The sequence below is a fragment of the Symphalangus syndactylus genome, chromosome 17 (assembly GCF_028878055.3).
Source record: "Symphalangus syndactylus isolate Jambi chromosome 17, NHGRI_mSymSyn1-v2.1_pri, whole genome shotgun sequence".
NCBI classification, from domain to species: domain Eukaryota; kingdom Metazoa; phylum Chordata; class Mammalia; order Primates; family Hylobatidae; genus Symphalangus; species Symphalangus syndactylus.
This window is the reverse complement of record NC_072439.2, coordinates 93,269,348-93,282,926: the sequence shown is the minus strand read 5'-3', so window position 1 is coordinate 93,282,926 and position 13,579 is coordinate 93,269,348. Positions and strand designations below refer to the sequence as shown.

General features: G+C 34.1%; 1 long non-coding RNA gene across 1 annotated transcript in view; it reads right to left on the bottom strand.

The window, feature by feature from the left end:
* The window catches only part of LOC134733177 (uncharacterized), a 594,472-nt gene that overhangs the window by 557,622 nt on the left and 23,271 nt on the right, over positions 1-13,579 (bottom strand). The window contains exons 7-8 of the long non-coding RNA XR_010116696.1: positions 9,421-11,041; positions 2,871-2,992 (exon numbers count right to left, since the gene is read on the bottom strand). This is a non-coding gene — a long non-coding RNA (uncharacterized lncRNA). The remainder of the gene's footprint in view (positions 1-2,870; positions 2,993-9,420; positions 11,042-13,579) is intronic.

The window sequence follows — 13,579 nt, the reverse complement described above, 5'->3', positions numbered from 1 at the left end:
CTTCTATAGGTAAGGATTCAGAGCAGAAGGGAGGGCAGCAAATATTTTCACTGTAATACAATGTGCATGTACATACAATATCTCAGAGGAAATGATGTGTCCATCTTCATTATTTCATCGGAACAATAGATTTTAAAGAATGTTTGATCAAAAAGGGCTGAAAATATGTAGAAAATGGAGTTTCAGTTGGCTTTATCATGACATGCATAAGAGGATTTCTGATTGAAGCATAGAGGAGTGGGCTCCTAATAAATTAATCTTCCCACAAATAAGAGCTATTGACTCTCAAAAAAGAACTACCTGAAGGCACCGGACACTGGAGATGGAAGCTGAGCAAGAATTTCTTGAAACGGAATTGAAACTTGGAGCCTGTAACCAGCGTGGGAATTGAAATTTGGAGTTTGTACGTTATTTTTTAACTGCTCTACACAGAAGGCAATCACAGCAGTGGTATTGGGCATGAGGTGGCTATAGCTCTGACAGAAAATAATTCATCCTCTTTTTGGCAGAGGAATCAAGGAAGAGAGTTAAAATACAAAAACAGCTTCTGAAAAGGAAGAATCCAGAGAAGAAGAAACCTAACACCTAAAATGTTGACATCTGATGAATGCATGAATAAGCAAGCTGAAGCAATCAGGAGTTAAGATTTAAAGAACTAAACTGTACTCTGAGCCACTGCCATCACAGATAGATAGTCTTTAATCTGAGTTTAAGTCATTTTTCTGCTAAACAAAAGCATCAACACTTTTTAAAGTGATATGAAAAAAGCCAAAGCTTAGATTTTCATTCATAGTTACATTTATAATGTCCACAATTCAATCCAAAAACTGCTTCATATACAAAGATCCAGGAAACAATGACCCATTTTTAAGAGGAAAAAGGACCAAATGTTGAAATTATCAGACAGTAACTTTGAACAGAGTTATAACTATGCTCAATCAGGTAAAGAAATATACACATGGAAGGAATAAAAAAATTAGAAAATACTAGCATAATTGTAGAAAACATAAAAAGGCATAAAAGTAATTTTAAAATTGATAAAAACACAAAATCTGAAATATAAATTTCCTGGGTAGGCCAAATTATTAAAATAAAGGTGTCAAAAGAATCTAAGTAAAACCAAATATAAATCAATAGAAATCATACAATTTGAAAAAGAGACAAAAAGTTTATGAAAAAATACAAACTGGGCCAGGCGTGGTGGCTCATGCCTGTAATCCCAGCAGTTTGGGAGGCCGAGGCGGGCAGATTACGAGGTCAGGAGCTCAAGACTGGCCTGGCAAACATGGTGAAACCCCATCTCTACTAAAAATACAAAAATTAGCTGGGCATGGTGGCATATGCCTGTAATCCCAGCTATTTGGGAGGCTGAGGCAGGAGAATCGCTTGAACCCCAGGAGGCGGAGGTTGCAGTGAGCCAAGACTGCGCCACTGCACTCCAGCCTGGTGATAGAGTGAGAATCCATCTCAAAAAGAAAAGAAAAAGTACAAACTGAGCCCCAGAGAACAGTGGAACATTTCAAAAGGTCTAACACCTTAATTAGGTAACTGGAGTCGTAGAAAGAAAGGAAAAATTTGGGACAAAAAATATTTGAAGAAATGATGACCAAAACTTTCCAAATCTGGTGAAAGGCCTATATTTATAGATTACTAAAGGTCAGTAAACTCCAAATAGGACACATTTGAAAGAAGCATCTACACAGGTATAGGTACCTCATAGTAAAATGGCTGAAAGACAAAAGGAACAAGAAAATCTTAAAAACACCCAGAAATTAATACTTTACATATGGTGGGACAATGGTTCAAATGATGGTGGATATGACATCAGACCATTAAGGACAGATGACAGTAGAGCAACATATTTAAAATGCTGAAAGAAAAAGAAAATAATGGTTAACCCAGAATTTTATATTTAGTGAAAATAGAACAAAGTTAAAATAAAGACATTTTCAGACAAAGTAAAACTATGGGAAATAGAAATAAAATTATTCAGGCTTGAAGAGGGAATTGATATAGAAAAATTCACATCTTAGGAATGAATAAAGTTTAAATGAATAAAGATGAAGGATAGTGACTGTATGGTTAAGTATAAACATAATAATTTTCTTATAATTTTTAAAAATAGAAGATTAAAACAAAATTAATTGCATATTATATACTTTCAGCAAAGCCATAGAAAATAAAATTTTAAGAATTTCATATACATTTACCCCCCCAAAAAAATTATGAAATGCTTACATAAAAACTTAACAAAATATTCACAGGACTTTTACACTATAAAATAGAGAATAAAAGAAATTGACAAAAACCTAAATAAATGGGGAAATATTACTCATTCATGCATTGGAACAATCAATATTATTAAAATGTAAATTCTCTTCAAAATGATCTATGAATTCCCTGCGATCTCAACAAAATGTCTAGAAAGTTCTTTTATAGAAAGTGACAAGTTGATTTTAAAATGTACGGGGAAATAAAAATGATGTAGAATAGTAAGATCAATGTTACACAAAAGAAAATGTAGAAAAAATACACTACCAGACTTCAAAAATTACAGTAACACTGTAGTAATCACAACAACATTATATTGGCATAAGCATAAATATGTATATTGCTAGAGCAGAATAGAGAATCCAGAAATAGACCCAAACATATATGATGAAATCATTTTTGACAAAAATGCCAAGGCAATTCAATAGGGGAAAAAGTACTTTCCAAAGCATGCCACTGGAAGAGGTGCAGTGACTCACATCTGTAATTCTAGTGCTTTGAGCTCAGGTCAAAGCAGGGGCATCACCAGTCTGCACAACATAAGAAGACCCCATCTCTACAAAAAATAAAATAAATTAGCTGGGCATGGTGGCACACACCTGTAATACTAGGTATTCAGGAGGCTGAGGCAGGAGGATCTTCTGAGCTGAGTAATTTGAGGTTGTGGAGTTATGATCGCACCACTGCACTCCAACTTGGGTGACAGAGCAAGAATCTGTCTCTAAAAAGAAACGAAAAAGGCATTGGAACAACTTGATATCAGTAAAAAAATAAAAATATCTGAATCTTAATTCACATAAAATTACTCTAAATGGATTATTCACTTAAATATAAAAGCTGAGACCATGTAACTACTACTTAAAAACAAAGCTAAACTAATCTTGGAGACTTAGGGATAGGGAAGCATTTCTTAAATCAAACTCTGAAGGAAAAATCACAGGAGAAAATTTCATAATTGGGCTTTATAAAATTTTAACACTTTTGCTCTTCAAGAAACTATTAAGAAAACAAAAAGCAATACAAAGAGAAAATACTGAAAACACATATATTTTATAAAGAACTGTGCCTAGAGTATATCAACAACTCTTATATCTTAATAGTAAGAAGACAATCCAACTTTTTAATGTTCAAAATATTTGAATAGGCATTTACAAGAGAAAACATATGAATAGCCAATAAATACATTTAAAAATACCCAACATCATTAGTCATCAGGGAACTGCAACTAAAACACAATGAACTACTACTAACCACCCATAAAATGGAAAAAAAATTAAAAAGACTTATAAAGTATTATTAATCAATAAAGTACAAAGTAAATGTACATATTCAATGGGAAACTAATCAGCAATTCAAAGGAATAAACTACTGATACATACAACAATATACATGAATTTCAAAATATTTTGCTGAGATAAAGATGCTAGACACAAAAGATGATCATATGATATTATTCTCATTATAAAACATGCAAACTAATCTATAGTAACAAAAATCTAGTAGATTTTTGCTTGCAGTTGAGGGTCAACGGAAGAACTGACTGCAAAGATACAGTAAGGGTCTTTGAGAAATGATGAAAAATGTTACTTTTTTTATTGTGATGGTAGCTTTGTGGGTGTATACAGCTGTCAAACTCATTGATTTTATTTCTTAAATAAATGAAGTTTCTTGCACAGGCTTTTCGCTGAAGAAATTTGGTATATTTTCATATACCACTGATTTTTGTTTGTTTTGCTACCACAAAATCTAACAGTAATATTTTTTGTTCCTGTCAATGATAGTCTAGCATATTGCAGATCAGCCATTCTTCTGAGTCAGCTATAAAACATGAAAATAATATTTAAAAGGATTTATGGGAAGATATTCAATATCTTCTAAGGCTATCATCCGACTTGGCAGTGCAGGATGTCAGAGAAAAGTCTAGAAAGGTAAATGCAATATTCAGTATACTGATGCTTTTTCTTGGTGAATTTGAAGATTTACAAGCTACATCTAAGAGGCTAAGAAGACAAGCAAAATTTCTGGCATTCTAATGGAAGCCATTGAAAAAAATGAACACATGAACCACCAAGTAGGTGGGTCTCTGGTGAATGCCCTTGGTTTGCCTGTGGTCCAGGACAATTTCCATGTATACACGCAGCAAAGATAACAGTATTGAGAAAGAAACAATAATTCTTATGGAGGGAAAATACATACGATATGTAATAATGATGCTAAGCTTTGAAAATAAGTTGTATGTTTTTCACTGAAAGAGCGGAATGGGTCTTTTTAAGCAGAAATCTTTTAACATCTAGTCCTTCAAAAGGTTTCTGAGAGAGCTTTCTTTTCTCAGTACACAGGAGGGGGAAAAGACAAGGGAGATTCAGGGAGGTACAGAAGAGGTTCTACGCTTGTCTCAGAATACGTAATTAATGCTTTTGCTTCCTCAGTTTCTTTCCCATAGTCAGTCTATATTCTTCCAAAGCAGAGTAAGTCCCAAAGACTGTCCTTCTCACTATTTAATAGCTGTCAGAAAGAAATTTAAATACCAGGAGGATGAGAATGCCTCTTTTAGACCTCTGTCTCCAATATCATTCTTCAAAATGAACTAATTTTGTGACAAATATTGTGCAGGAAAAATGTCATTAGCTGGCTTTAAACAACCTCTATGCTGACCTTGGGGTCAAAAAAAATCATGTTTTTATCCTTTTTCTGTTTATGCAAGACTGTGACCAGTTACTTCACCTCTGAACTTTTGATTCTGACAATGCCATCAGACTAGGATATCATGTCATTGAATTACACGCTTACAATGGCAGAAGAAACATTATAAATGGCAATCTATTTACTATATACTACCCTGCCTTTAACAAAAGTAACATATATTCTGACTACTCTGTGGATAGTCTCATGCTAAGCCTCTTATTGGTGAGTAAGCCTATATAATGTTGCCCGTATCACAATAATTTCTGTGAATCTTAAAACACTGCTGACATTTTCTTGTATTAAACATTGGGAACAGGTCCAGAGGGAACTGTGCCTCATTATTCTTCTTTGAACATTTCTTTCTTTCTTAAATTTCCTCATTAAATTAATCATTTTCTTCCCTGGATGTAAAAGTAGCTGACACAAAAGGGCCACATTTATGGTATAGTGATGAGTTTTACAGAATCAATTTTTAATTTTAAAACAACTAAATTAGAAGGGAGATGAAGCATGCAATTAAAACAAATTAAAATTGATAATGATTATCTGTAGAAAAAATTGTGTCCTGGTTTTTTCCAGTATTCCATACCCCTTACACAACTAATTCCAGTCCCTTCAAATTTACTTGTTATAGGTAGATTTTTTTGTTGTTGTTTTTAATACTCTCCTGTAACAGAAAAGTTGAATTCCTTGGCAAAGATCAATTGTATGATATGAGTTTTGAGCCATAGGCTATGGTTTATTTTTAATTGCATATTTCCAGAATTTTGTGAAATTTTTTACAAGTAATTTCTAAGTGATGTTCACAAACACATGTGAACACACATATCCATACATAAGAATCCACAAACCACAAATGCATCTTGTAAGGCGTGGTGAAAATTTGTGATTGTTATTTTTTAATGTTTTCAACTCTGTTCAGGTTGTAATTCAAATTTGCTCATACCAAAATCCTGAGCTAGTTTTAGTTCCCTTTTTTCTGAATTCTTATATTTAATCTAACATAATTGTTGGCATTATCCTTAAAATCTATCCAATCTGACTATTGTTCATTATCCCAATTTCTATCACTCTAGTCTAAGCCACTAGTGTATCTGCTTTGATCCCTGTCATGTCTATCATTCCTGTCTGCTTTTATTGTGCTAAGTTGCATACCACACACAGGAGCTAAAATGATCCATTTAAAATATAAATCATGTCATGTTGCTTTCCTGCATAGACTTCAGTGACATTTCACTGAACTTAGAATAAGGTGCAAACAATTACCATGGTCTATGAGGGACTATATAGTCAGACAACTACTCAAAACATCGCCTTTCTCTCCGTCCCCTCTTCTCTCATTCATTTGACTTCATTAGGACTGGACATGTTGGTATTCCTTGGAAATAACAGTTCGGTCCTGGCTCGGACCCTTTTGTGCTTGGTGTTTCCTCATCCTGGAGTATCCTTTGCCCACACCTTGGTCTGAATTGCTGCCTTTCTTCATTACGGGATCTGCCTAAATATCTCAACAGAGAGAGTGTCCCTTAGTGATCCTATTTAAAGTGGCATGAGACAAGTAGAAAGTAGTCTATTTTGTTTAAAGTGCTACAAAATGTTGAAACTTGGTATTCTGCGGAAAAATCACTGAAGATTTTTGCATGGTACTTTTTCTCATCAGCTAGAAAAGTGGGAGAAAATAATGTATCTTCATAGAGTGCGGCGAAAATCTGAGGAAATATCTGCAGGATAATGGCTCCGTAACTACATAACACAGTAAAGATACAAAATTATATTTTATTGGTGATGGTAAATAATTGGGGGTAATATTTTTCTGACAGTGCTGATATGGCAAAACCATATATGCAGCACCTATATTTGTATGATGCTTTGGATTTTAGGGTTTCACAAATATTTGTATAGTTTTCTTCAAAATCATCCTGTGACAATAAAAAAATAGTACTACCTGTATTATTATCATTTATATATGAGAAACTGAGGCCCAAAATAGTGAAATGGCTTGTATTCACAGCCTACAAGTGTTAGATTTTGTATCTTATGCCAACTTTTATAACTATAAATTTAGTATTTTTTCATAACACTATATAACAGAAGATCTAAATGCCAGAGAAAAATATATAAACCCAAATAGTCAATCTAATTAGATCCATGTTGATGAATTATCTAGTATCTATTAATTCTGATTATCTATTAATGTGTTGATACAAATACTGAACTATTTCTGCTTATGCAAGAAAAGATACTTTTTCTATTGCTCCAGTTATAAAAGCAAAAAAGAAATTACAAAATGGTTGGAGAGAGTTAACAGTAGTCTTTGAGTTCCTGAGTTTGTCACCACAAATGGAAAGCTTTCATAGACCTTAAAATTAACTTCCTCCATTGCCAAATGACCAGCTGCACAAAACAGTCTACAGATCTTCATTAACTGGATTAAACAAGCTTGCTATGTTTTTCTTTCTAGCAACATGAGCTATATGAAAATCTCCAAAGATAATGCCCTTCTTGACAAGATTTATTCCTGACAAGCTGTCAAAGCAGCATAAAGCCAAGACTCCAGTGAATGAATATAAATGAAGATTGCCACCCTAATAATGTAATGAAAGAAATAAGCAAATTAATCAGAGATGGAGACTAATTGTAGGATAACTGTTGTAGCTAGTGTTTCAAGGAAGGCATCTCTGAGAATTTTATCTTTGAGCTGAAACCTGAAAGGTGAGGAGAACTCCAGGCAGAGGGAAGAACAACTTCAAGCACCCGGGGGTGAGAAGGACTGGATATATTCAAGAAACAGAAAAGACAGCTGCAGCCACACCATAATGAGTAGAAGAAGAAGTACAAGTATGGAGCTTAAGTAGGGAGCATAGTGTTTCAAGTCTTGAAGACAGCAGTTAAGTAACCTGGGGCTCAACTGAAGCTTAATGAGGTGCTTCTGACAGTGTATAGGCATAATCCTATTAATATTTCAAAAAGATAGCTCTCTTTGTTGTGTGGAGGGTCAATAGAAGAAGCAAGAAGATCATTAAGTAAATGATTTTAACCCATCAGACATGGGAGGATTGTAGCTGGGGGATAAGGTGGTGGGTGTAAAAATAAATATAACTGGAAAGATTTAGAATGGCAGAGATAACCAGGGGATTTTCTGGATTTATTTAGAAGATGAGACAAAGGAGTGATCAAGATAATGTCTAGTTTTTAGTCTGTAGCAAATATGTGATAGTGATGGAGTTCCATATATAAAGATAAAACAACCGGGTAGAAAAGAGAATCAGGAATTTCTATTTTGCATTTATTGAGACATATAGATACCTAATAATATATATGTACAAAAAACCCTCAATAAGTCTACAAAACGACTGCTAGAACTAATGAATGAGTCTAACAAGGTTACAGGATAAAGGGTTAATATTAAAAATGTTTTGTACTTGTATGTGTTGGCAGTAAATAACTAGAAAATAATAATTGTTCAAAATCCATTCACAATAGCACTAAAATTCATAAAATACTTAGATAAATACAATAGAAAAAAACAAAGATGTCACACTAAATATTAGAAATATTCTTGTGAGAAATTAAAGGTCTAAATAAATGGGATGATATATTACATTCAAGGATTGAAAGTCTCAATATTGTTAAATGTCAATTACTCAAAAATTATCTATGCTTTCAATGCAGTTCCAATCAAAATCCCATAGGTTTTTTTGGCAAACTCTACAAGCTGATTCTACAATTTATATGGAAGTTCAAAGAACTTAGCATTACCTCGCTAAGCACTTTCTTTAAAAGAAGAACAAAGTTAGAATAATTACCATACTTGATTTCAAGACTAAATAAAGCTTACAGAAATCAAGACATTTTAGAAGTGGCAAAAGTTTAAAGACATAGAGGGATGAGACAAAGTCACAAGTTCAGAAATAGACCCACACATATTTAGTTAATTGATTTTTTTTCACAAAGGCACTGAGACAATTCAATAATGAAAGAAAATACTTTTCAATAAATGTGGCTGGAACAATTAAATTTCTAAATGGAAGTAAGATAAGAGATTCGTATCTCATGCCATACACTGGAAATTGATTACAGACTTAGACGTAAATCCTAAAATTATAAAATTTCTAGAGAGGTTAAGAAACGTTTTCTTAGAACATGAATATTATTAACCATTATAAAAACATTAATAAATTGTTTAATCAAAATTTTTGCTCCTTGGAAGCACAGTTAATAAAATCAAAAGGCAACCCACAGACTGGGAGATAATATTCACAACACATATACCAGACGATATAAAGAACCCTTAAAATTCAAAAATGAAAAACAGAAACACTGTATAAGAGGTTCTGTCAATTGAAATATGGAAAGTAAAAGCAATAAAACATACAATGTTAGGAAATAAGAAGTAAAACTCTCCCTTAGGGAGACAAAATTTTGCATATGTAAAACATAAACCCAATAAGTTTACATACTCACCAACGCTTGATTTTTTTCAGTCTTTAATCCTTGTCATTCTCAAAATGTATAGCGCCATTCATTATGGCTTTAATTTGCATTTCACTGATGATGTTCAGAATCCTTTCAAGTGCTTAGTGACCATTTGTATGTCTTCTTTTCTGATGTGTCTGTTCAAATCTTTTGCCCTCTAATATACTGCTAGTGAGAATTACAGACAATTGTAAAGGTGGGGTCACTGTAGAAAGAGAAAGTGTTTGAAGCATCCAGGGTTTTTTTTTTTTTTTTCACAAAACAAAAACAACAAAATTAAAACAGGCTAAGAAAAAAGAAATTCCTTTATATTCCAGCTCAAATATAATCTTCTTTGTTTTCATCTCTTTGCCACTTATCTTTTTCACAAAATTAGAAAATGCATTCCCTGTTCTATCTTTTAAACACCTACTATGTGTCATCATCTTGCTAATCAACGTAGTTAAAAGCAGTAGCCAAGAGAGCAGGTCCTGGTTGTTTTGGGACTTAGAATCTGTATGTTTTCAAAACACATAGTTGATATTTCTATTAGAGCATATTTACGGTATTTTACGCTTAACATTTTTCTGTCTTCCCCATGAGGTTGCTAGTTGATTACTGAAAGGTTATGTTAACTTGTTTTATTCCACAACACCCAGCATAGTTCTTTGCACACACTAGGTACAGGGAAGGAAGAAGGAGGAAGGGAGGGAGGGAAGAGGAAAGAGGAAAATGATAATCCATTTGGTTTACTCTTTTATTTATTTGAATACTTCTCAGAATCTGAGAGAAACAATGTTTCTAAAAGATTACGAAGCCAGCACTGTTTAAAGAAAAATAAATCTCCCAAAAAGCTAATGTTGGACATTGAGTTCATATTGAGGTATAATTATCCAGTTAATTTGACATTTATATGGAAGACTGGCTACCAAGCTGAAAGCCAGTTTAGACAATATTAGCAGCTATTTCATGGAGATTTTCACAAGTGCTCATTTGTGCCTGCATGTGTGAAATTCCTGCTGTGAAGTCGACTTCAGGACCAGATTTCAAGATCAATCTGTTCCATGTGCAACATCCCAGCTGGAGTACTGTCTTCCGAAGCCAATCTTTCAGCCAAGTGCTTAAGTGAAGGACTAGGTTGAAGAATCTAGGTTGAACGCCTGACTTAGTCACCTCTCAGCCTCCAAAACTGGAGCTAGCAACATGGACTGCGTGTGGATTCCATACCATGGTTACACACAAAACCCAACCCCTGAGTCTGCTTTGTGAACCCTTCTTAATATTCCCAGAAATACTCTCTTTCAAGGTGAAAGAGTTTGCATATCTGTCCTCTCAAAATCTCATGTTGAAATTTGATCTCAGAATTAGAAGTGGGGCCTAGTGAGAGGTGTTTGAGTCATGGGGCACATCCCTTATGAATGGCTTGGTGCTGAGATCATGAGTTCTTGTTCTATTGGTTCCCTCGAGATCTGATTGTTAAAAATAGCTTGGCACCTTTCTCCTCCTGCCTCTTTCTCATGCTCCATCTCTTATCACGTGAAACGCAGGCTCCGCATTTCTTGGACCACGATTGGAAGCTTCCTGCAGTCCTCACCAGAAGCAGATGCTGGCACCATGTTTCTTGTACAGGCTGTGGAAGCATAAGCCAAATATACCTCTTTTATTTATAAATTACTGGCCTTAGGTATTCCTTTATGGTAAGGCAAAATGGACTAAGACATTTGGTGTTCTGGAATTAATAAGAGAGGATCTGCTGCAGCACATTCCTGACCACTGATATTTGAGAGCTTTACAGTGTTGCCTTAAAATTAGAGTCATAACTGAAACAGAAAGAACCAGGTAGCCACAGCTTCAGAAATCAAAAAATACAGACAAAATACTACTACTAACAAAAATAACAACAATAATTTTTTTTACTTTATAATTTTCTAATCTATATATATAAATATAAATTCATAAGATAAAAGTGCTGCTAGGAGGGCAGAGAAGCATTTAAGTCATAGTAGTGCAGCAATTCAGAGCTAACCCAATCCTTTATTCCCGAGCTTAACTTCATTTTAAAGATGAAGAAAGAAGCTCGAAAGAGGTTACAAATTTTATTTTACTATATAAATCATTAAAAACACTATCTTTACTACAGAAACATTAATGGTGATTTCATCAGTAAAAGGCACAGGCTAAACTAGTTCTGCAAGAGAGGTTAACCTGGGTTATACTTATTTTTTTCTCTAAAACCTTTGCCATTACTGTTTCCTCTGCCTGGAAATACATATTTTTTTAGATATGTACATAGCTCAATACCTCACCTCTTTTATGTTCCTGCCCAACACATGTCACTTTGCTGGTAGGACTTCTCTAATCATCTATTCTGAAATTGCAACCCCTGTCACTTTCTATTCCTTTTCTCCATTTTACTCACTTTATACTGCTTATCACATTCTAGTCTCATACTTTGCATGTATTTCCTTACATGTTTATTTCCTATTTCCTCCTCTAGTATGTAAGTGTCGATGGTAGGAACTTTGTCTTCCTGGTGTCTTCTAACAGTGCCTGGCATGGATTAAGCTCTCAGTAATTGCATGGGGGATTGACGGATAGATGAGTTTTCTCAGAAGCTCATGAAAGTCAAGCTCCTTCTTGTACTCTATCACTATCTCCATATTGCCCCATGCAAACACACACACACACACACACAGCACCTACACTAACACACATGCACATGCAACCACTACACATACACAAGAATTTCTGTCTTTACCAAATTCAGCAAGCTCTAAGCCACAAGATCTCCACTAGGTTCTGCTCATTTGGGTGCAGTATGTTAAGGAAGGAAAATGGGCTCATGAATTGGTCATAGCCTTCAAAGAACCTATTGTCTGGTTATAATGAATTGGAGAAAAGTTCATCTGCCACATTGACTGTTTACGATGTTTGAAGACACAGAAATATAAACTATTATATTTTGCCTTATGGCACCTTGAAAGTCTGAAAAGCTTTCAGGAAAAAGGAAATGAGCAGCATTGCAACCAGTAAACAAAGATGTATAAAGGCATTCCAGATAACAGAATCTATGCAAAAAATGACATAAAGGAATGAGAATGCAAGGCACGTACAGAAACAATGTCCAACTTTCTAAAGGACTGAATACATCAGGGGCAAGTTCGCTGAATGAACATGTTGGTTCCAGTTTGTGGCATGATTAGAATGTCATTGGTAAACTTGTGCAATTTATTCTGTTGGTGATGGGAAGCTATTTATGGTTTTGCTTGGGGGAGAAACATTAAACAGCGATCTTAAAATGTTTATTTAATATCAGGCATCATGCTAAAATGTAATACGCATAACCTTGCTTAAACCTTGCAATAAATCAGAGAATAAGATTTTAAAATTGAGGAAACAGATTTTCAAAAAAGATAAATAAGATGAAAAGGTAAAACAGCTTGAAAGTACAAGAAATAGTTTAAAAACAGCTTCATCCATGTCCCTACAAAGGACATGAACTCATCATTTTTTATGGCTGCATAGTATTCCATGGTGTATATGTGCCACATTTTCTTAATCCAGTCTATCATTGTTGGACATTTGGGTTGGTTCCAAGTCTTTGCTATTGTGAATAGTGCCGCAATAAACATACATATCCTAATTTTGGGTTCCAGGTTTATTCCAGCCCAGCTGCCTGATTAAATCTGCTATTTAAAACATTTCTTTGGAACCATTATTTATGAGATACTTTAGGGAAACAAAAAATCCAGTTATGGAGTTCATATAGGAATTTTGTGCAAAAAAAGAAAAAAAAACGTGAAATAACGAGGGCCTGAACTAGAACACGGGACGGAAATAAAAGGACAGATGGGATAGGTTGTGTGAAGTTATTACACAGACCACTGGAGAACTGGGTATTTTCCCTCTGGGCTTTTTTAATTTTGAAGAATAAAATAAAAACTAAATTGCATTTTATTATTTATTTATATGGTCAACTAGCTTAAGGGAAGAAAAATTAAAACAGTAGTAGAATATAAAACCAAGTGCCAATAAAGGCTTTTGAAAGAATGGATACTATCATATCTTTTCTTCTTTCTTTTCTAAAAATAAACGAGAAATAAAAGCTTTCAATGTTTTTAGGTTTTCGAATCCACCTACTTACACCTGTTCAGAAACATGTTTTCGT